General features: G+C 48.8%; 1 long non-coding RNA gene across 2 annotated transcripts; it reads left to right on the forward strand.

The window, feature by feature from the left end:
• Positions 1 to 6,646: 6,646 nt before the first annotated feature.
• Positions 6,647 to 19,712, forward strand: LOC135176463 (uncharacterized). 2 transcript variants are annotated; one of them, XR_010302667.1, is made up of 4 exons: positions 6,647 to 6,718; positions 13,290 to 13,447; positions 17,985 to 18,043; positions 18,511 to 19,712. It is a non-coding gene; the product is annotated as an uncharacterized LOC135176463 (long non-coding RNA). The 2 variants fall into 2 exon arrangements; XR_010302666.1 differs by lacking the exon at positions 13,290 to 13,447.
• Positions 19,713 to 21,550: the final 1,838 nt, after the last annotated feature.

Genomic DNA, 21,550 nt, shown 5'->3' on the forward strand with positions numbered 1-21,550 from the left:
AGCAGCCACCTCAGCATTTCTATGGTGTGGGATCTGCCCAGAGAGGAGCATCACACTCAATCTGCTCCATGTTAAATCAGAACATGGGGAAGCAAGGAAGGTTGTGGTGAGACCAGCAAGACCTGAAGCAAACAGAACAGAGATGGAAGCAGACAGGCAGGGATTGGGTGCAGGTTGATAGGAGATACCTGGTGAGGGGAGGTGAGGACAGGAGAAATGAGTGTTTACAGGGAAATGGGCAAGAAGGAGAGAAGCAGAGTTGGCAGCTGCAGTGCTGGAAGCAAACGGGCTCATGCTGTGTGTAGGTGTCTTTACAGGGTCCCCTAGTGAAAGAGTGAGATGGAGAGGTAATAAGAGAGGCACCAAGACCTGTCTTCTGCATCTCTTGGAAGTGAAAGGTGCTGCTGGCTCCCCATCCTGGCAGGCTGCTCTGTCCCACACTGTGCCTAAGCCCCATCAGCATTTTTCCAGCTGTCTCCCCTCTCCAGGGAAAACCCTAGGCCTTCATCAGGAAAACAGAAAGAAAGCATGCACCATAGTAGTGATATGTCCACAGTAATTCCCCATCGGCCCCCTGGAGCAGGTGACAGTGACAGGTATGCCAGAGGTCATGTGTCACTTCCATCAGGAATGAGGCAACAGCATTTTTGTCCAGGTGATTATCCTGTCTCTGCAGCACTGGGAGGCTGCTCCAATCCTGTGTCCAGCTTGGGAGGGCAGTGGAGAAGCTGGGTAGGGTCTGGCGGCAGGGACCATGGCAGAAGCTGTCAAAAAGATGGCAGATCAGAAGAGCAGTCCTGTACTGCAAGAGAAGGTTTTCATTTCATTACCCAAATATTTCCCTGTGCTTCTGCACTACAGATGAGCCCTGAAAGAAATCTGAGAGCTGATCTATATTTGAGGCAAATGCGAACCATCTCTACCCCTTTGCTGAGATCTGTCTTCAGATGCCTCTTGATGCTTCTTAAACCTGACCCAAAATGCTTCACACTGATGAGCTTGGAAAAGGGACCCAGGTATCCTGCTCTGAGCTTATGATCTGCTATGTTTGAGCAAGTCACTAGCAGCTTTTTTTTCTTAGTGCTTTGCATTAAGGCACTTTTCCCTTTGCCTCCTTTTGCCCACTGAAGCACAGGTCGTGTTGGAAACAACGTGGCTGCTCTTGTGTGATAGGCTGCATAAGATGGGGGAGTTCTCTGGATTACAAACCCCTGAGGATCTGGGGAATGGATGCTGAGATGAGCTAGAGGGTGGCCTACATGCTGAAGCCTGTGAGGATTTCATCCTCTTTGGAAACATAGATGCTGGTATGATCTTGGCTGGAACTGGCATCATGGTGTGGCAGTGAGGTCGAGTCAAGCGCCTCGTGTCACCCTGATGTGCTCTGCTGTTCAGTTCCCCTGGAAGCCCCTTGCATTTTTTTCTTGCAAGGCTGAGAGAACACACAGTCATTCCCTCTGCTGTTCTGCACAATTTTCTCCTCTCTCTTCACATTTGCCCCTTCCCTGTCCTCTCCTGCTCTGCTATGACAGAAACTTTTCCCAGTCTCTCTGTCAAAGGCTTAGTCAGACACAACCAGGCAGGAAAAGCTGCAGTTTCAAGACCCTTGTAGGGAAAAGAAATGGCTTAATGCTTAAATACCCTCCCTGCCATGTTGACACCTTCCTCCCCCCGACCTGGCGCATGTTGAGCGAGCAGCAGGGTACCCCAGGGAGCTCTGCTCCAGCTGCACACTCATCAGCCATACGGGGAGCGCACAGCGGTTCTTTGCCACTAACGCTCGCTGTGTTTAATCACACATCTGTGGGTTCAAACAGATTTAGCCAGTGCGGGAAGGGACATGCCAGGTAGCAGCAGGTGACAGAATTTGCTGATTCTGGTTAAACTGTGAAAAACGGAGAAGTTAGGGAGAGTAGAGAGGCAGTGGAATGAGAAGAGAGGAGCCACAGGTATCCAGGCTTGGGCATTTAGGGTAACAAAACGTCTGGCGTGTCTCTCTGGGTGTTTGAACCTGCCCATGTGCATATGGGACTATCCAGATCTTTCCACCTACGTTTTGATCACCATAGAGTGTGCAGCCTGTACCTGCCATGCTCCCACTACCTCGTTCACACATGGTTTGGCAGCACCTGGGCATGTGGGCGATGTCTCCATACACATAGCAAGCCCCTTGCCAGTTTGGGCTGAGTTGTTTGTGTTGGCACAGACTGCAATAATCCCACTTGGGTGTGCTGGGATAGCAGTATATTTCTGCATGTGGCAGAGCCCTCTGTGGATGTGCAGCAGGAAGAAACCTTGAATTTCATGTAGGTGTTTACTGAAATCTTGTCGGTGAGATGCTTTCTTTACTTGTTTGCAAGCATCAGCAACAGAAATGAGCAGGAATGCAGTGTCTTAAGCACCAGGGGAAATGAGGGGTTTGGAGCTTTAGTCTCCTTCCTCCTGAGTGCACATGTGCGTGCTTGTTCACCCTGCTGGCAGGGACATGTGTGCAGGGAGTGTCCCTGTGTTCCACATCCATACATGCACTCAATCAAATGCCTGCACTCGGGGTCCTGAGGAAGCAGGCAGGTGGGCTGTGGGCTCTGACTGCTGGCTACAGCAGTTTGTATGGCACAAAGGCAGCTCAGAGCAGTCCCTCTCTCCTTGTGCCCCTGGCACAGCCTCCTCTGTGGCTAGGGAGGGAAAGAGGGCTCAGCCCGGAGGCTCTTATGACCAGCAGGACTGCCATGCCCAGGGATGGGGAGCCAGAGCACGGGGGCCTGATGCTGCAGCACATGAGCACATTCAGGCAGTCCCCACCAGCTGTCGATATGGGCAGTCATAAGGTCCCTCAGGCTCCATTTTCCTTCAGGGATGCTCCCTAGCTGCCTGTGCCCATGGTCTGACCTTCGTTCTGACTCTGCTGTCCCCGTTCTCAGCTTCGTGGTGCCCCACTGCCACCTCTTCTCTTCCTTCAACCCAACCAGCAGGCTTTGTGTTCTCCCATTTCCAAGTGTACCCAGGCACACCTCTGCTGCCTTCTACCCATGCCAGCTCATTGCCCTTCTATCTCAGCCTACCCTGTGTCCGATCTGAGGGGTGTCCTGGCTGGCAGCCTCACTGTGCTGGCTGGTGGAAGGGACAGGTGGGGTCAGAGGCAATCTCTGCTCTGCAGCATGGCACAGTTCAGAGCCACATTTGACTCCCTCAGCAGGAGGGAGGCAGGTGAGGTAACGGCTGCTCTTTCGGGAGCATGAGCTTCCATCTGGTGTGCTAAGGGCACAGGGGGTTTGGCACCCAGGAGCTGGCTCTGCCACTGTGTGTGCTTGGAAGGGCCAGGGCTGAGCTCTGCCTGGAAAAGGAAACTTGTCCTTCCCTCTGACCTTGGAGCTGTACAGTTCCTACGGAACACACTATATCCCTCAGTCCCTCTGCTCTGGAGCAGCTCTCTACGCAGTGTAGCCTCTGCCTGTCTCTTCTCAGGGTGTGGCTTGCCCCTGACTGTGACAGTAGATCTAGGGGATGATGCTCTGGGCTCTGCACCTTGTACCATTTATTGCATCAAAGCAAGATGTGGGTGTGGCAGCATTACCTTGGAAGAGCATTTCATAGACCTGATCTGTCTTTGCAAATGACCCAATAGTGAGGAGTCTGGAGATGCAAAGACATTCCTACCATAGCACTGCAAACTCAGCAAAGAGAGAGGAGGATTTAGCTTATTCTTCTGCTCTTACCACTTCTCCAGTATCTGCCTCACTTCCCCTGTGCAAAACCAGCTATTTTTATTCCCTTTTCCTGTTGCCTCACGCATGGATTTTTGTTATTCTCTCAAGCAGACCCCAGAAAGAGAAGGTAAATACACCCCTTGGATGCCAACACATCTCTGCAGATGCAGGAGCCTGCTGGAAGGTGTGTCCTTGGGAGGAGATGGCAGGGACACCCGGATGGCAGTGTAACCTCAGTGTTACTGCAAACAGATGCACAGTTAATCGTCTGTCCTTTTAACGTGTGTCGCTTTGGGATCTAAAAACCCAAACTGGTGAGTGGAAGTCCCCTTGTGCTGTAGCATCAGGGCACTTACTTGAGTCCTAAGTAGAGCAGTAAATGTCCACCCCTGTCTCTCCTCTGTGTGAGTGTCTGGGGGAGCCAGTGGCCATGACATGTCCTCATTTTAGCAGAGGATGTTTCCCAAGAGCTGCTGTGTGAGGGACAGCAGTCTTGGAATGGAGTGTGCTTTGTGGCTTACGGGCTCTCCGAGGCACCTGGGGCAGGACAGGGGACAGGGCTTGCAGCAGGCAGAAATGTGTGCCATGGCTGGCAGGGGAGGATTGTGCTTGGAGGTTTAAAAGCTCCTTGAGCATCATTCTTTTCTGAGGATGGATTTATGACATAAGGGTTTACCTGTGTCCTCACTACTTGCTGCTGCACAGAAACCCATCACTCTCACATGTGCCATGGCAAGGGCTGGAATTTGGAACAGAGAGGTCTAAGGCTGCTCTACTCCACAGGAAGTGTTTGGGGACCAAGGGGGAAAGTTGGATGACGGATGGGACATGAAGGATCCGCAGGTTGTCACACTGACCCCCCCCCATCTCACAGAAAATACCAGCAGCCATCACTAACTCATGTCTCCAAAGCCCTGCAAGTGGCACCAGGACATTTGCATTGTTCCCCACCCCCCACTGCTCCACATCCACCGTCATGCTGTACTCACAAAACTAGACCCACGGTTCAGTTTCCCCTGGCATCACCAGGGCTGTGAGACTGACTTACACACAAACACAGCCGGCTTCTCAGACGCGGTGCCCCCCACCCCGCTCACAGCACGGTGGCAGCCCACGCTGCGCCGGGAGCCCAGCGGGCAGCACGCACCAGCGCTGCCTGCAGCCCTGTGCTCCAGGAGCCCCCCACGCCTGCTCAGCCGCCCTGGCTGCTCTCAGTTTCTCCCTACTGAAGAATTATGTAGCATGAAGAAGCAGGCTCCACCATCTTGAACTGGCAGTGAACTTTGCATTCTACATATAAATACAGATAGCAATCACACCCCAATCAGCACACAAGCTTCAGGGCATCATCACGGCAACTCTAACTTTCCCATTACGATAATGTGATTTTCACTCAGTCTATAATATCACCAGCCATGAATAAAACAACTGGCTTTTTCTCTCTTTCTCTCTCCCTTCCCTTTCTCCCCCCTCCCTCCCTCTTTCTTTCTCTCTCCCCCTCTCTCGGATCACAGTCTTTGCATACTAATGATGGCTGAATATGGCTTCCAGGATGTGATCTCTGATGCAAGGGGGAGGTCAGGCTCTGGGTGGATCCCTGGTGCTCTCAGGTCCTCATAGCATCTTTCTTTAACCCTCATGGATATGTCGAACCTGACTGGACAAATAGATCTGGCCAGAGACAGACAGGCCGTCACTTGCCTCTTGCCCTGTCTGCATCATGCACTTAGAGTGAGGCAGGGACACACTGTGCCTTGTGTGGCCAAGTGAAAGGGGGTTTTGGTCCCCAGAGCCTTCCAGCCCCTGGCCCAGCTCCCTGGAGCATCCTCATTTCTGCTTGGCAGTTCTGGTGTGTGGGAAATGTGTCAAGCTGGGATTAATCCTGCCCCAGGGTAGCTCACCCCTGCTGCTCAGCCAAGCTGTTTGTCTAACCCCGTTCAGGTCTGCCGTCCCTAAGGATGCGTGGAGGCCAGATCAGGAAAGCAATCCAGCTGAAAACAACCCTATTACAAACACACAAAACAATCATTCCCAGGACATCAGGTCCCTGATCCACTCCACTGCATGAAGCACGGCTGTCCCAGGGACCTGCCTGGATTTTCCCTCCAAAAAGAAACTTGCTGGATCAGATTCATCCTCTTCAGGGTTCCAGTGCTGTCAGTGTCATTAAGGGCTACTACAGAGGAGGAACCACTTTTGCAGCCTTTTAGGGAACAATCTTGACCAGCAGTTCCTGCTTGTTTTGCCATCTCCAGAGATGCATCTTGATGGCTTGAAACAGCTTGAAAGAGCTCCTGATGGATTTTGGTGCTTTCCAGCAGAATGAGCATAACTGTATGCTCTACTGTAACCAGGGTCCCACCCCACATGGTATGACATGCCCCAGAAAAGGTCCCATGAGTGCTCTGTACACCTCTGGTTGGAGCTGGCATGAGGGGAGCACTCCCATGTGCAGGAATTCAAACAAGATGTGTCAGAATGATTTGAACTCCCATTCTCCCTCTAGAAAACACTATGCCAAGGCACAAAAGAGTAGGAGTCATTTTGCCCTTTCCAAGCCATGCTGATCCAACACACAAAGCCAGTGCTCAATTCACTTGCATCCTCCTCTTGATTTGTTCTCAGCCACCAAAGGTTTCAGTAGAAATCTCATTTGGGGACAGTGGTGGCCTGCAGCACTGTAATGTTCTCTAAGCTGAAGCTCCACACCCGAGCCAAGCTCTACTCTTATAATTCCTCCCCACCTAGAGCTTTAGTTAGGGCTACTATTTAGGGGTGAATAATTAATTATCTTGAACACCAACAGCTGGCCCTGGGTGGGAGCTGTGCTGGGGAGAACAGAGGACAGGAGTTGGTTATAAGATGCCAGAACACCTGTTTGTGTTTCTTTTTCTCCCCCTACAAAGTGGGAGAAGGAGGCGGAGTTCCTCTCTGCTCTGCTCCGCTCCGCTCCAGAAAGATGTCTGTGGGCAAGCTCCAGCATAGAAGGGACTGGCTCTCCTTTTTGCAAGGTAAAGGGATGCATGCAGCACTCATTGCATGAGTAGCTATCAAAATTCCCCTGCTGCTGACCAGTGGTGCTTGCTGTGTCAGAAGAGTTGCAGGGTGAGTGCTGAGTTACTCAAGTTCTCATAAAGGGCATCTGAAACAGCAGTAGAAGGACTCAGTACCAGAAATGGAATAAGATGGTGCCTAAACTTTGCAGAGAGCTGATGTGAATGTTGTTGACAAAACTTTGGTCACTGAGTTGTCTTGATCACTTAGAAACGTTGAGTACTTAAAGAGGAAAACCAGTCAAGAAAATAGAAGCAGTGATAGCCTAATTTGTGTCACAAATCTCTTGCAGTGCATGAGGGGTAACAGAGTGCACAGCATAGACTCTGCTTCTGCTAATTTGTGCCAACGCTTCACTGCTGTGGGCTAGGTTGTGACTAACCTGGCAGGATGGGTACAGGCAAAACCAACTTTGAGCATCCTCAGCCTAGAAGTGTACTGCCCGTGATTGCCATGATCATGGAGCTGCTGTGGAGCATTGCCACTGCTCCTGCCACACAAGGAGATGGGAGGCTGCCTCTGCAGCTTGTCTCTAAGACAGGATGAGCAAGGAGCTGCATATTACAGGCACTTGCAGCAGAAGCTGAACCCTTCTGGTTAGGACACACTGGCAGGGTGGCAGACAGGGCATCTCCCAAAGTGGAAGACCAGGACAGGATTCCTGTTTACTCCTGTGTGAGAGCACTCACAGCTTGCAAGTGTCATCATATAAATGAAGCTTTTCTTCCAGCTGGTGGCTGTCCCTGGAGTCTGGCTGACTTTAGGGGTGGCTCTATCTCTGCTGTCTCTCAGATGTGAGATAGGCTCATCCAGAGACTGCAAGGGGTTCTGCTGCAAGCAGCTTTGAAAACATTCTCCACAGATGAGAAAAGCATGCTGCACTGGTGTACTCCAGGAATCTCTGCTGGAGGGCATTTCTTGTCCTTTCTCCAACCTCAACTAGTGCTCGGGTCCTGGGATGTGGGCTGCTGTGGGGTTTCAGAGCCAGGCAGGGCTGAGTCTTGAGCTTCACTGCTGCCTCTGTGTCTTCTGGAGCTACTAATGGCTTCCTCACCTTCCCTGCCATAGAAAAGAGCAGAGGTGTTTAAAAATCTGGCACCTCTGCCCACTGATCCCCTCAACGGGACTCACCCCACGCAATAGGGGACATGTCCCCTGGTAGGTGGCAGAGCTGGCTGAAATGGATGGGGCTGTAACGAAGGCACCTGCCAGCAGGGCTACCTGGGAGATACTCTTATCTGTCATCTGATTTATCCAGGTTAAAAGGCTGCAATCAGTCACCAAGGTAGATTCATTCCCCAGTAAATAGTGCCCGAGGGCTTCCAGGACCTATTTTACTGCTAAGCACTCTCTTTCCAATGCTTGAATACCTTTGTTCCCGACGGAGCCGTTGCTGGCTGATATATATATGATATGGGGAGTCCCGGTGACTTTTTATTTTTGCTCTGCACTGCTCCTGGCTTTGTCTCAGCTGCGTTGGGCTGCTCGATGAATGGTTTGTCCAAGGTTTCCTCGTGTCCGGGGCAAATCCATCTGAGACTGCTCTCGGCTGCTAGCGGATCTGCCCCTGGAACAGGTTTTGCCCAAACCCTGAGAGATGGGTGTGGTGGTTTGGAGGGGAGGGAAATGATGGTCAGAGTGCTGGCGAGGCTGATCCGGGCTTTAGGCTGGGTGCTGCGTATGGCTCAGCTCTCCTGCTCTCGCTGCTGTCGCTGGGGCAGCTTGGGGGTGGAGCGACAGAGCTGGAGTGCCGGAGGGTCCTCCCCTCCCTGGAGTGCCATGAGTGCCCCAGCAGTTGCTTTCTCCAGTGACTCATTCTTGCTGGACCTCCCCAGAGCCTCTATCACAGGTGAGTTCCTTTCAGGTTCGGATACCTTCAGGCTCAGGAAGGTCTCCCGAGCTGGGAAAAGCAGTGGTTGACATAACTCTCACAGTGACGTTTGGACTTTAGTGATGCCCAGAAAACGATGTGCCTCTGCCTTCTGAAATCCAAGTGTCACCTCTCCTGATATGCTGCGAACCCCCTCTGGATTCTTCTGGGCACTGAGCTCCCCTGATCAGGCTCTGCTCTTTGTGGACATGTTTGTATCTGACTTAGTGGTGGAGGAGAGGAAATCTCAGGCAAAAGGCTATGGATGTCCTCATTTTAATTTATTTTGCCTTTTTTTTCCCCCCCATCCCAATTGAAACAACAAAGCAGAGCCCCAGAACTGTTGGCAATGGACTACCACTCAAGCTCCAGGTGCTGCCTGCCTCCCCATCCCAAAGGCCAGGGAAAAAGCTGCATCCTACCTTCTCCTTGGGGGAGAGCTCAGAATCCCTCTTCTCCTACATCTAGTTCCTATGCACTATTCAGGCACTTCTGTGAACATCTGATATTTGGCTGCTTTTATTCTTTTTTCCTGTCTTTGACAAACCTCTTACGTAGTTCATCAACCTAAAGCACTTTGCTAACTTACTCCCCCTCTTTCCCATCCCTTCCCACTCCTCCCCCTAATTAGAGTGAAGGGCTAATGGAGTATTACTGTGAGGTACTAGGCAAGCTTCCCAAAGTGCTTACCTAAGGGGAGAGCACTTTGACTAATAGATGAGCATTAAGATTGTGTATTCTCTTTGTCATGAGAGTGGGAGGAGGGGGGCAAGAACCCGGACCAGAGCTGCAGATATCTGACTGTGCTGTGTAGCTGGACTAGTACTGCTGGTATAAAATCTAACTTGCTCTTTGGTTACATCTGAGCCAGATGGATTTGACTCTAGTAGGTGCATCATGGTCCTTTTCCAGCTAGAGATACAAGGTTGACTGCTTGGGGAAAAGGGGACTTTTTCCTCATGCTGTGTTTGTATGGCACCTAGTGAAGAAGGGCTCGTTCAGTCCCCTGAGTGGGATGTTCTGAAGTGCATTGGATTGCCCAAAGCTGCCATGAGACAAGATACTGGGATACCAGAAGGAGAGCAGAGAGGTCTGCCTAGTGGTACAGAGCCCTTCAGGACCTAGAGTATATCCACACCTTCCTTCCAAGTAATGAGAAATCTTTTTCTTGCTGGTGCTTTGTTTTTGAAGGATGCTGTGCATTTTCCAAGGGCTGCACCCAGCACTAGGGGGCTGGAGGCTGGGGCCATGCAGAACCACACAGCCTGAGCTTTGGGGGCACACTGAGATGACAGGCAGTGATGATCAATTTGTTTCTCTATCCCTACTCCTGCAATTTTTTGTTTCTGAAAGTGTGCTAGGGTGCAGAACTGATTGGATCAGCCTGGCAGCCATCACCAATGTCATCTGCAACCTTCAAGTGTTTTGTAGCTCAATCCTCTGGACCCCTGGAGGGCATCGCTCTGACATTTTAAACTCTGTAAATGGCAGCAGCACTGGGAGGCACCAGGAAAAAATGCCAACTGTTTCAGTAAGACATGGGCAGGCTTGGGTTTGGACGTGTATGTTTGCTGGTTAAGTGGACTGGGACACCTAAATTTGAGAGAGAGTTGGGATGAAAACCAGGGGTGGGCAGAGGGGATGAGAGAAGACATGAAAATAGGGAGGAGTGGACTGAGGCTGTCATAGCCACAGCACACAGCCTGAGAAAAAGGCTTCTCAAAACCTATGTTTAGAGAAGTCATGGTGTCTATGAACTGTGGTGACCAGGTTCAGGGGGCTCAAGATGGCTGAAGTGGAATCAGAGGACAGCTTATGGCATGTTTCTGAGACTCCTTGTTTTACCAGGCACAGAGTAACTTGCTAAACAGGCACAGCACGTGTGTGCAATCAGCTCATCATCTGTTTCACTTGGGCTTTCCAGGTGTGGCCAGGTTTCTCTCTGCCACTTCTTACTTGGAGACAGCCTTTTGGGCTCTGAGCTCTGAGCAATCTTGCCTCTGGTCATCTGGGGAGCATCTCCTGTGCTCCTGGCTTTGCTCACTGATTAGCACTAGCTCTTTAACAGAGAGATGTCGGAATAGATGGAGGCTGGGTTCAACTTGTCCAGAATGGCTCACTGAAGTCAACACCTGCTCTGAGTCCTCATGGACAATACCAGGAGTTCGGAGGATGCTTCAAAAGGCAGTTCAGCTCTCAGTAGTCCCTGACTCTCAAGCTGCAGGCTTCAGCTTTTTGAGTTCTGGTATCTAATGCAATGTGTGATGGGAGAAGTGAGGAATTTACAATAGCAAGAAGAGCATCCCCAGGGTGGCTGCCTACATGGATGTAAAGCTGAAAGTGGGGGATACAAGACCCTCCTGTTACAGGGAGGGGGCTACCACCATTCTGTCCACCCATCTGTACAAGGGGCCACTCCAATCTTATTTATCCCCGTGCTGGGGAAGAGGACTATCAGAGCTCCCCATGAGCTGGCCAGCACTCCCTCCCTGCCTTGGCGAAGGTGCACTGCGCGGCCACAGAGCGGGGTCACTCAGTACCGCTCCCATCAGGGAGGAAGCCTTCCTGCGCCCCGGCAAACCCCTAGTGAAAGACAATCAGGCTCGCTGTCACTGAGCTAATTCCGACGGCATAAAAGCAGTAATGGAATTCACGGCAGGATTAGCCTCTCCATCCAATGGGCCGGCGCCACAGTGACATATCGTGCTTCTTGCCCGAATGTAACACACCATCTAATTTACGTCGTGTAGCGAGCGGGAATGAAATGTTCATAAAGAATTGCTGAATCTTGTCACCTTAACTGCGGCCCCAGGCTCTGAGGCATCTGTCAGGGAGAGGAGAGTGGAGAAGGAGGCTCCTGCCTTGCAAAGCTACGACCAGGGCTTTGGGAAAGGGGAGATGGCTGCATTAATCTTCTGGGTCTGCGCAATGGAGATGCGGCATGTGGGGATGAGGACTCCAGGCTGGAGGAGGGGGGCTGTACGTCTCCCTTGCATGTGCACACTGTACCGAGTGGTGTCAGCAATAGGAAAGCGGGCTGTAACATCTTCCCCATCCCCCAGATTGCATGTCTGGGATGCATGAGAAGGGTCCTGTGGTTGTGTGGAAATAAGGGGCAGTGTCCCTGGAGATCCATGTGCTCACAGCAGAAGGCAAGTTCTCAATTTCCATGTTGGGTTCCATGTGCAGGTACATCCTAGTCAGTGATCACAGATGCTCGCCTGTCTCAGGAAGCACATGCATGTGTGCACAACCCTTCTGCTGTGGCTCGGCAGCCCCTTTCCCCCCTCTCCCCAAATGTTTATTTGCAGTTAATTTTCATGGATCCTAATGGCTCAGATCCTGCTAGGGGGGATTGTGCTTGCCTCTTCAGTCAGAAAGTTTGCAGAAAAAAATAGCCCTTTCCTGTTGTGTTTGGAGTAATAGTGTCTTGGTGTCCGGAGGGGAGTTGGCAAGGAAACAGGGAAGTTTATTAAGAGGAAGAGATTGAATTCCACCGGGTTTAATTGGAAGTGCTTGAGCAAGTAGGGGAGGGAGCTGTCCCATACAGCCCCCTGGAAACAGCAGTGCTGTCTGCATGTTCCATGCCCGCGGGGGTGGCTGGCCCCAGGGCCACCTCATCCCACTCTCTTCTGGGGAAGCTTGTTTGCTTCCTTGGGATTATCGATGTACCTCAACATTGACTTCCTACTCCATCACTAGGTAGGATCCCATGTAGGCTCTGGAAATGCTGGGCCAGGAGGGATGCAGTTTGGGGAAAATGCAGTATTTGAGTCTGCATTTTCCTTTAGAAGCTGTTTCAGGGACAAAGTGTGCAAGTGAGACACAAATATTGTCCCTATTGTGCTGACCCAGTCTCTTCCCAAGAAAATCTGTGTGTTCTCCCTGGGCAAGGACAGCACACTTCCAGGCTGGGGCTCAACAATGGCTGGATGAGATGTAGGTATCAAGTGTGTAATTTGCAACTAGGATATGTTTTGGGAGAGTAGCATGAATTTGAGAAGCCTTCTCTGACTTTCTATTTTAAAGTGAAGGAATGAATCTACTTTTGGATCCCAATCCTCACACCATCCCTCACAGCATGCAGAAGTCTTCAAGTTAGATTCCCATGCTGGGCTGGACTTTGCCTGCAGAATGAGCTACAGCATCTTTGTGTCTGTACAACGCTGATACAGATATGCAAAGCAACATAGAAATACGCCCTTGTGGCTGCAAAATGAAGCTGGGCACCAAAAGCCTGATCCTCTCCTAGAAAAACTTAATCTGCAAAACTACATCATGTCCCACACTGAGCTGAGCTGAGAGTATTTAATACCTCTTTCTTTGCTGATGAAGGTTTTTACCTTGAATTCAGTTGATTGCTCTGCTGAAAAATTACAAATTAAAGAACAATAAATAATTTATTACTTTATTTACTTTAATTCAAAAAATTGCTTCCCCACAAATTAAGATATATTGCTTCAAATTAAATGTTTCATTAAATCTGAGATTAAACTTTCGGGGGCTGGGGAAAGGAATACTTCAATTTGCCTGAAAACTGCCACTTCCCATTGCTTTAATTGCAAACTCTGAAACAAAAATTGGCAGAAGTGTTACAAAGCTCAGTTGTGCTGCTCTGGTCTCTGCTTCTTTGGGAGACCATTGGGTTTCTCTTTCAGGATCTTCCAGAGTGGACACCTGGCTGCAGCCTTCCAGATGCAAATCCAAAGGGAGCATGTCTCTACTTCCAACCAAGCCTCACAGGAATGTGTTTTAGTTTAAGCACTTTGATGCTCTCAGGCTTTGCAAAGCCTTTCTCCATAACATCACTTAACAGGTAAAATTGCCCAAGTGGCTGGCTGTGCTCCAGCTTTCATCTTTGAGAAGAAAGCTGGGAGTTTCCAAGGCATGATTCTTCCCAACCTTATCCTCCTTTGTGTATAAAACACTGTATGCACTTTGGTTTAAATGTATATAGCTTTTAAACTTGCTTTTGGCTGATGCCCTGTGCTGGGACTCTCGAAGATGGGATTTCAGCTATGTGCTATACCCCAGACTCCATATGTGACCTTCACCTCTGATGAAAGTGATGTTACCGAATCAAAGGATTATTTTTGTTGGAAAATATCTTTAGCATCATTGAGTCCAATCTTTATCTAACTTTACCAAATCTGGTGCTAAACCATGTCCCTTTACATCACATTTATGCCTCTTAAACGCCCTTTAGAATGGGGATTCAACCACCTCCCTGGGTAGTCTATGCTGGTGATTGAGAACATTTTCACTGAGAAGTTTCTTCTAACATCTAACCTAAACCTCCCCTGGTGCAACTTCATGCTATTTGCTCTTGTCCTATCACTTGTTACTATGGAGAATGGATCAACAACCACCTCACTACCACCTTCTTTCACATAGTTAGAGAAAGTAAGGAGGTCTGCCCTGAGCCTCCTTTTCTCCAGGCTAAACTATCCCATTTCTTTCAGCAGCTCCTCATAAGACTTGTTCTCTAGGCCCTTCATCAGCTTCATTGTCCTTCTCTGGATGCACTCCAGCACCTCAGTTATTTTCTAGCTCTTTGAGTATTCAAGGTGGAGCCTCACTGGTGTAGGGTACAGGGAGACAATCAGTTCCCTGGCCCTGCTGGTCACCCTATTCCTGATACAGGCCAGGCCAGGATGCTTCTTGCCCACCTAAGCACACAGCTGGCTCATGTGCACCCTCAAGTCTTTCTCTGCTGGGCAGCTTTCAAGTCACTCTGACCCAAGCCTGGAGCATTGCTTGGGGTTGTTGTGGCTGAAGTGTGGGACTCAGCACTTGACCTTGTTGAATCTCACATAACTGGCTTCAGCCCATTGATCCAGCCTGTCCAGGTGCCTTTGTGGAGCCTTCTTACCCTCAAGCAGATCAACACTCCCTTCCAGCTTAGTGTCATCTGCAGGCTTACCGAGGGTGCACTCAATCCCCTCATCCAGATCATTGACAAAGACCCGATAAAGATATTGAAGAGAACTGGGCCATGCTGAGCCCTGGGGAACACCACTTGTGACTGTCTGCCAACAAGATTTAACTCTGTTCACCACCATTCTTTGGGTTTGGCCATCCAGCCAATTTTTTACCTAGTGAGTGAGCTGTCCACTCATCCAAACCATGAACCTGTAATTTCATGTTTCTGTTTTCTTCCTATCTTGTCCACAGAGCTTTTCTACAGGCTCTCACTAGTGTGATGACCAAGACATGGATGTGAGTGGGACAGACATTCCTGGACAGACATTTCTGCACAGGCAGAAATCTACGTAGACTGAAGTGAATGACTTTGCTAGTTCTGTGGACAGTAATCTGCTTTGTATTGCCCCTAGTATGATATAGGGTGGGATCTCTGGGACCTGTCTGGCTGCTCCATGTAGATACCAGCTTTTGTGATTTTTCAGAGACTGTTGAGTCACTTTCAGCTCACCACATGACTCCCTAGGTACTCCTGCACCTACATACCAGTGTCACTGCAGAGGATCTTAGTGTCCTGTATTCTTACACAGTGAAAAGCTCTGTGCTGCTCAATTTAAGAACAACTTGCACAGACACAATTGTAGAAGCCCTTCAGATTTTGCAAGAAACCCCAACTTCTAGGTAGAGGACAAGAAGAACTGCAGGTCCTATGAAATGATGCAGGAGAAATACTCCATCTCTTGTCAGAAGTTAATAGTGGCTGACAGGCTTTCACTTGCAGAAGTACACAAACTAGTTGGTCATAACTGTACCCTTCCTGGTGACTTCCTTTCTTCTTGTTGCTGCAGGCTCACCACCGTTATCATGCCCTTCACTTGTGGTGGTATAGGTTTGCAAGGCTGGAACCTCGTCTTTTACTGCAGGATTAGAGCTGCAAGAGGAGTGTGTTTGGGATATTGGGTGATTTATGATGGAGAGAGAAGACCTTATGATGCCTAATCTGAGCTGCTCTGAACTACACTGGTAGAAGCCTAGGCAGAAGTGAGGCTGCATGTTCCATTTCCTCATGGGTTTAAAAGATTTCCCTAGAAGGAAGCTTCTCCTGTGAGGGTCTTTTTGCTTTAAGGAGAGGTTACCTTCTAGAAAACCTTTATGAGTACTGGGAAATTTTCCTTTTCTTAGTTATCTTTCAGGCAGTGAATTTCAGGGACATGCCCTGTGAAGAAGACAGTACACAGGATACAGGAATTGGCTTTACAGATAGGATACAAAACTCCTATCCTGAGCTGGTGGCACAATGTTTCAGCACCAGGAACTTAGGTCACTCTTGGACTTATTGGGTCCACAACAGAGGGCAATTGCTTTTAGATCTATTAATTGTAAGGGCCTTTGAAGAGATGGGAAAGTTACAATTGCTGCAGCAATCTGCAAACTCTCTTGTGTACTTGCTATGTAAGTCAAGAGTATTTACATGAGATCTTGCTGCCTGTAACTTAAAGCTTTAGCGAAACAAATTGGAATTGCCTTCTGGAGGCCATTGTTATAAATTACAGCCCCAACATCTGTCCACATCTGCAATGTCTAGACAACACGTCTCGGCTAGGAAAGTGAACTGGGGGAGGCTGCGATCACAGAGGAAGCGAAGGGCTAACACTGGGGCTGGCTTGTGCTGCCCCTCTTCTTTTGAGCACGATGCACAAAACTGTGGTCCGTCACAGCCCATCTGCGAGAGACTTCCAGGGGCATCTGAGCCAGAAGGGGCCACATCTGTCTTCCCCCACTGCAGCCTGGAGATTGACACCAGCAACCAATTTGGCCCTTGGAAGTCTTGGCTGCTGTTGCCTTATTTATTGCATGTTGGAGGATGTGAGGGAAGGCAGCGCCTTCAGGCAGGCTTGTTCCTGTCTTTCCCTGGCCCCTGTGCAGTGCTTTCGATAAAGAGGCCAGGCCTGTCAGCTGAGCGATTGTGGGTTTTTTTTTTACAGTTCCTAGCGCAAACCTTCTCATTTATATGTAAAGTAGCCATTAGTCATAGCTCTGTTCCCTCACACTGCCTGATGTACAATCACATTTTGCAGTGGATGAATCTTTCCACACAGCTGCTCTGCTATGAATAATCCGTTGCCTGGCCCATAAATCAGAAAAAAATCATGCACCTCCTTTGCCTGATCCTTACACAAAGTCATATATTTTACATGAGGACAAGCTAAATATTCATAAGGCTTTAAAAGGGCTGTTCTGACTACACGGTACTTGTTGGGGTTGTTTTGTTCTGTCGGGTCAGGTCTGGTGGTTTGGGTTTGTTTTTCATTCACATAAGAAGAAATCTTTCTTCTTCCTTTGCCACCCTCCAGGCAGCAATCCTGAGCTCCTGGCGATGCTCCTCTGGACTCTTGAGTATGCCAAAGGACTGATGAATTAATCATCACTTCTATCTCAAGGATAGGTGCTGCAAACACTGGAGTGTGCATTCCAGAAGTATGGTGAGGTGGACAGGGCTCAGAGAGCAAAGGAGACGCTTTTGGCAATAAAGCAGCATTTCCAGATCTGTGCCAGAGGTGTGCCTGAGTGGCTGTGAGTCAGAGTGTGCCTTTCTGTATGAGCAGAGCTTTGCAGGGCACTTTGGTACTCTAAGGCTTCTGCAAGGTTCTGGGCAAAACTAGGAAGGTTGCTGACAAGGGCTTGCCAAGAGCATCACTGTCACATGGATTTATTTCAATCTGTATTTTATACAAAGTACCTACAGAATCTATGGTGTGGATCGGGACTGGGGTTTCATCATCCGCTTCCCAGTAGCCAAGCAAATCAGGTGAGGGATGGGGAGCCAGCACCATGTAGTCCTGGTGGAAGGATGGAAAATTGGGAAATTAATTTAGAGTTACATGCTCAGGATTCTTGCAAGGATCCAAGACCCTCAGGATTTGGCCTTCTTGAGACATTGCCCCCCTGGGATGGCCATCTAGAGACTCCAGTGGCAGTGATAATGCTATGTGAGCAGAGAGGGGTCTCAACCCCTAAGTGGGTCAAGAAACCCTGACAGCATGGAGATTTTTCACCTGATATCTGCTGAATTAGTAACTTCTCCATCACTGAGAGGGAACAACCTCACCTTTCTCTCCTCTGCCCTATTGTGCAATTTCCACACAGCCTCACAGCAGCCATTTGATCACAGGAAAAGCTAGTTTGACTTGCTGGCAAATAAGTGCTTAGTTTGTATGTCTTGATTATCATTTTTCTGTACCTATAGCAAATTAAAACACTTCATTGGGGGACCAGACAAGTGTCACAGCTGGCACGAGGTGAGAGGAGGAAGCATATGACTGGCAGAGACAGGACAGAGGATACAGCTCCCCTTTTCAGGAGCATAAGAGATAAATTCAGCTCAATCTGCAATGTCAATCCATAGCCTGACTGTTCTGATTTCTTTGCAGACAAGCCTCTCTGGTCACCCCCCCTCCATGTGCAGCCTTGCACATCTCCTTAGTACAAGGTAATGCATACTGTCCTGCTTCAGCCATATAGTGAGCATAATTCTTAACACAGTCTTGGACTCTCTTCTTTTGCTTTTGTCTGACTGAGTGGCAGTGTTACTTTGTCCTGAAAAAGTCCTTTACCCACAGGCTGCAGGGAGCCATCATGCACCTAGATCCCCAGGGCACTATGTAACAAGTCCCTTTAGCTAAGATGTCTGTGCCCTATGTGAAACATACCAGTGTTAGGGGATGTGCTGGGAGAGAGAGGCTGAGCTCAATCACTGGGACATTTCTGGGTGCAGAGGCTGCTGTTTCCCTCTCCTGAGCTCTTATATTATCAAATGTCTGTGTGCTCAGCACTGTGAAACGTACCCACAATAAAGCTTGCTGTTGCCAAGATCTTGCAGGACAAAGGGAATAACAAAAGGTAGTTTCATTGATGCTCTCCTCTCTCTTTCCTTCCTTTCTGCTGCAACTTGGAAAGAATGAAGTCAAAGGACTGCCAAAGCAGAGGAAAACAAGGCCAAGCACACACAGATGGCAAGCCCACAAATCGAATTTAAAATCATCCTTTATTATTCAGAATATTAAAATTCAGGCAATAATGCCCAAAGGAACTGTGCTGATTAAAGCTCCCTAATGTTTCATGGCCAAATCTTGCTGCTTCCTCCAAGGGTCACTGGGACAAGAAGTGAAACCCCTCTAGAATGCAGAGAGAGGTAGGGCTGTACCTGCTGTAGATCACTTAACCAAACAGTTACTTACTGACCCAATCAGCTTCACTTAAAGCAAAGCACCAGCTGTTCCTTACCCAATTAATGACTGCCACAGCAAATTAACATGGTGTTACACCAGGCGTGGATGTGGTCCGTAGAGTCCAGAATGCACAGAGCAATATGCTGTTGCAAAAATAATCACAGTAATATCTTTACTGTTAGGTAGCATCCTTCATCTGGAGAGATGGTGAGCTCCCAGTGTGCTACATGACTTGCTTCATGCAACATGCTCTGCAGTGAGGGTAGAGAGGGCAGGAAGAGTTGGAGGCGTATGATTGCTATTTCAAGGGGACAGTAGAGAGGAACTGGTCAGGGCAGCTCTGCTGTGGCATAGACAGCACTGACCACACATGTCTGACTTCTGGTTCCTGCAATCCAAACACATCATTATTTATAGTATATTTATAGTAAATCTGCTCAAAGTGTGCCTTCTCCCTGTCCCATACACCACAGAGCTTTCCAATGCCTGTCTTCTTGCTGTGTGATGTGTGATTCCTACAGATGCAGGAATCCAGGTGAGGTTCATGTGGAAAACTGTTACCTCAGTGCTGCCAGAGCAAGCACTACTCTCCAGGTCCTTTCCTTGGTCTCTTCATTCTGTGGTGGAGACTTTTGCCCTAGCTCTCTGCAATTGTCATTCATTGTAGGGTCTCAGTGGCAGTACAGCAGAATAACGAAGCCATTCTCTTCTTTTTCCAAGGTTAAGTCCAGCACCTAAACACCCATTTGACTCCATTTAGTTCATGCTTTTTATGACCTACAGACATTAATCCCCTATAAGTTACAGCCCAAACAGATCAATCAGCCTAGAGGGCTCTGGGAAAGTGGTGTCTCGTGCTAGAGCATTACAGTCTTTTCCTACAATTAGACCAGCATCAGATATTATTGACAAATAAACTGTGCAATCAAAGCCTTGAGACCATCATGTTGCTACAGAAAGGATTCATCTACCTCCTAGTCAACTGCAGGATTCCAGAAGGGAGGAGACACAGAAGAGCCATGTCCCAATTAACAGCAGCCCCTGGTTGCCTGCAGTACTGTTACAGGAGCTGTCCCTTTGTAATTATAGGACTCTCTCATTATAATTACTGTTATTTATATAATTGTGGTAAGTGTTTTCAGTGCTGTCACCAGTCTGGAAAATGCCCAGCCCCATTACAGCCAAGCATTTCAGGCGTTTCACTGCTAAGAGCCTGGGCTTAAAGTATGATGACCAAGAATATGTCTGGGCCAGTCCAGGAATAGCAGCCCCTGTCCTGGTGACCTGAAAGCTTTCTTCAGATTTCTGTGCCTTGGCATGGTAGTAGAAGGACAAAAAGTTATCCCTGCCTTCTTCTTTTGAGCTACTGCTCTTGGAGCATAGCTGATTCCAACATCATGCCCCAGATGGGCTGATACTCCTTGTCACCTCTGCTGGGTCACCAGCTGGAGGAGATACTCCCAGCACTAGGTCACAAGGTACCATCTAGGTCATATGTCCTTGCAAGGAATCCAGTAGTGAGTATATTCTCTGCATCTTTTTCTCTCTGATTATTTTGTTTAAAAATATGGAGTAGACAGGACATTTGGAGAAAACGAGGGAAGTGTTTGGTGCACAGGAGGTGCTGGTTTCACACCTGTGACTCAAAGCTTTATAGCTCAAACACAGGAATGGGCTGCATGTCAGCAAGCAAGCACTGATGTGTGCGGCTGGCATTTATGCATCTAAATAGGAAGAAATTCAGGGTACCTTACTTGAGATGCAGAGTGAAATATAATGACCTGTGGAAAAGAACCCCACAACCCATAGAGAGTTATGAAGTAGGTATGTGTATGATGGCGCCGGGTGCCAGGGGGGCATCTCTCCACCAAACCTGCATACCATACGATGGAACAAGCCATAATTTATGTTATGTTACAAAAGCATACACATTAATGATAAGAGGCAGGCCTATTATAATTATTTCTTAGAAAAGACATGGTCATGAAAATTATTTCTTGGAACTCATTAACATAGGTGTCCTCCCATTCTCTGACCCGCTTCCACCCTCTTGGTGGTCTTCCAGTGGTCGTCTGGGATGAAGGCCAGCAGTCTTCCACACAGTGTACTTTTCACCTTCAGTCCAATTTCTCAGCTGGCTTCCTCTTTTTTAATTGCTTCATTATTTTCAAGGTCCCAGTTTCTCTTTATCTCTGGACCGGCGTCTTCCCACTTTGTCAAGAGATACAAGCTCTGACATTAATGTTTACACATGATAGCTGTCTGGCTAGGTGCTACACATCTTCTTAATCAAGAATGTGCAGTTGATCTGTGGGGCTCTCTCTTCGTGAAACTTAAGGGGCTCTTCACCAATATACTTTGGTTTCATACTTTTCCTTTCCTCAATATGAATGGAGCAAGGAAAAGAATCTGGGCGTTTTACTGGATGACAAACTGTGTAGGAATCAGAGAATCACAGAATCAACCAGGTTGAAAGAGACCTCCAAGATCATCCAGTCCAACCTATCCCCCAGCCCTAGCCAGACAACTAAACCATGGCACTAAGTGCCTCATCCAGGCTTTGCTTGAACACCTCCAGGGACGGTGCCTCCACCACCTCCCTGGGCAGCCCATTCCAATGCCAATCACTCTCTCTGTGAAGAACTTCCTTCTAACATCCAGCCTATACTTCCCCCGGCACAACTTGAGACGGTGTCCCCTTGTTCTGTTGGTGGTCACAATGGCTTGTGATGCAGGAGGTGTCTCTGCTCATTGCAAGGTGGCTTCAG

This window comes from Pogoniulus pusillus, chromosome 6 (genome assembly GCF_015220805.1).
Source record: "Pogoniulus pusillus isolate bPogPus1 chromosome 6, bPogPus1.pri, whole genome shotgun sequence".
Taxonomy (NCBI): domain Eukaryota; kingdom Metazoa; phylum Chordata; class Aves; order Piciformes; family Lybiidae; genus Pogoniulus; species Pogoniulus pusillus.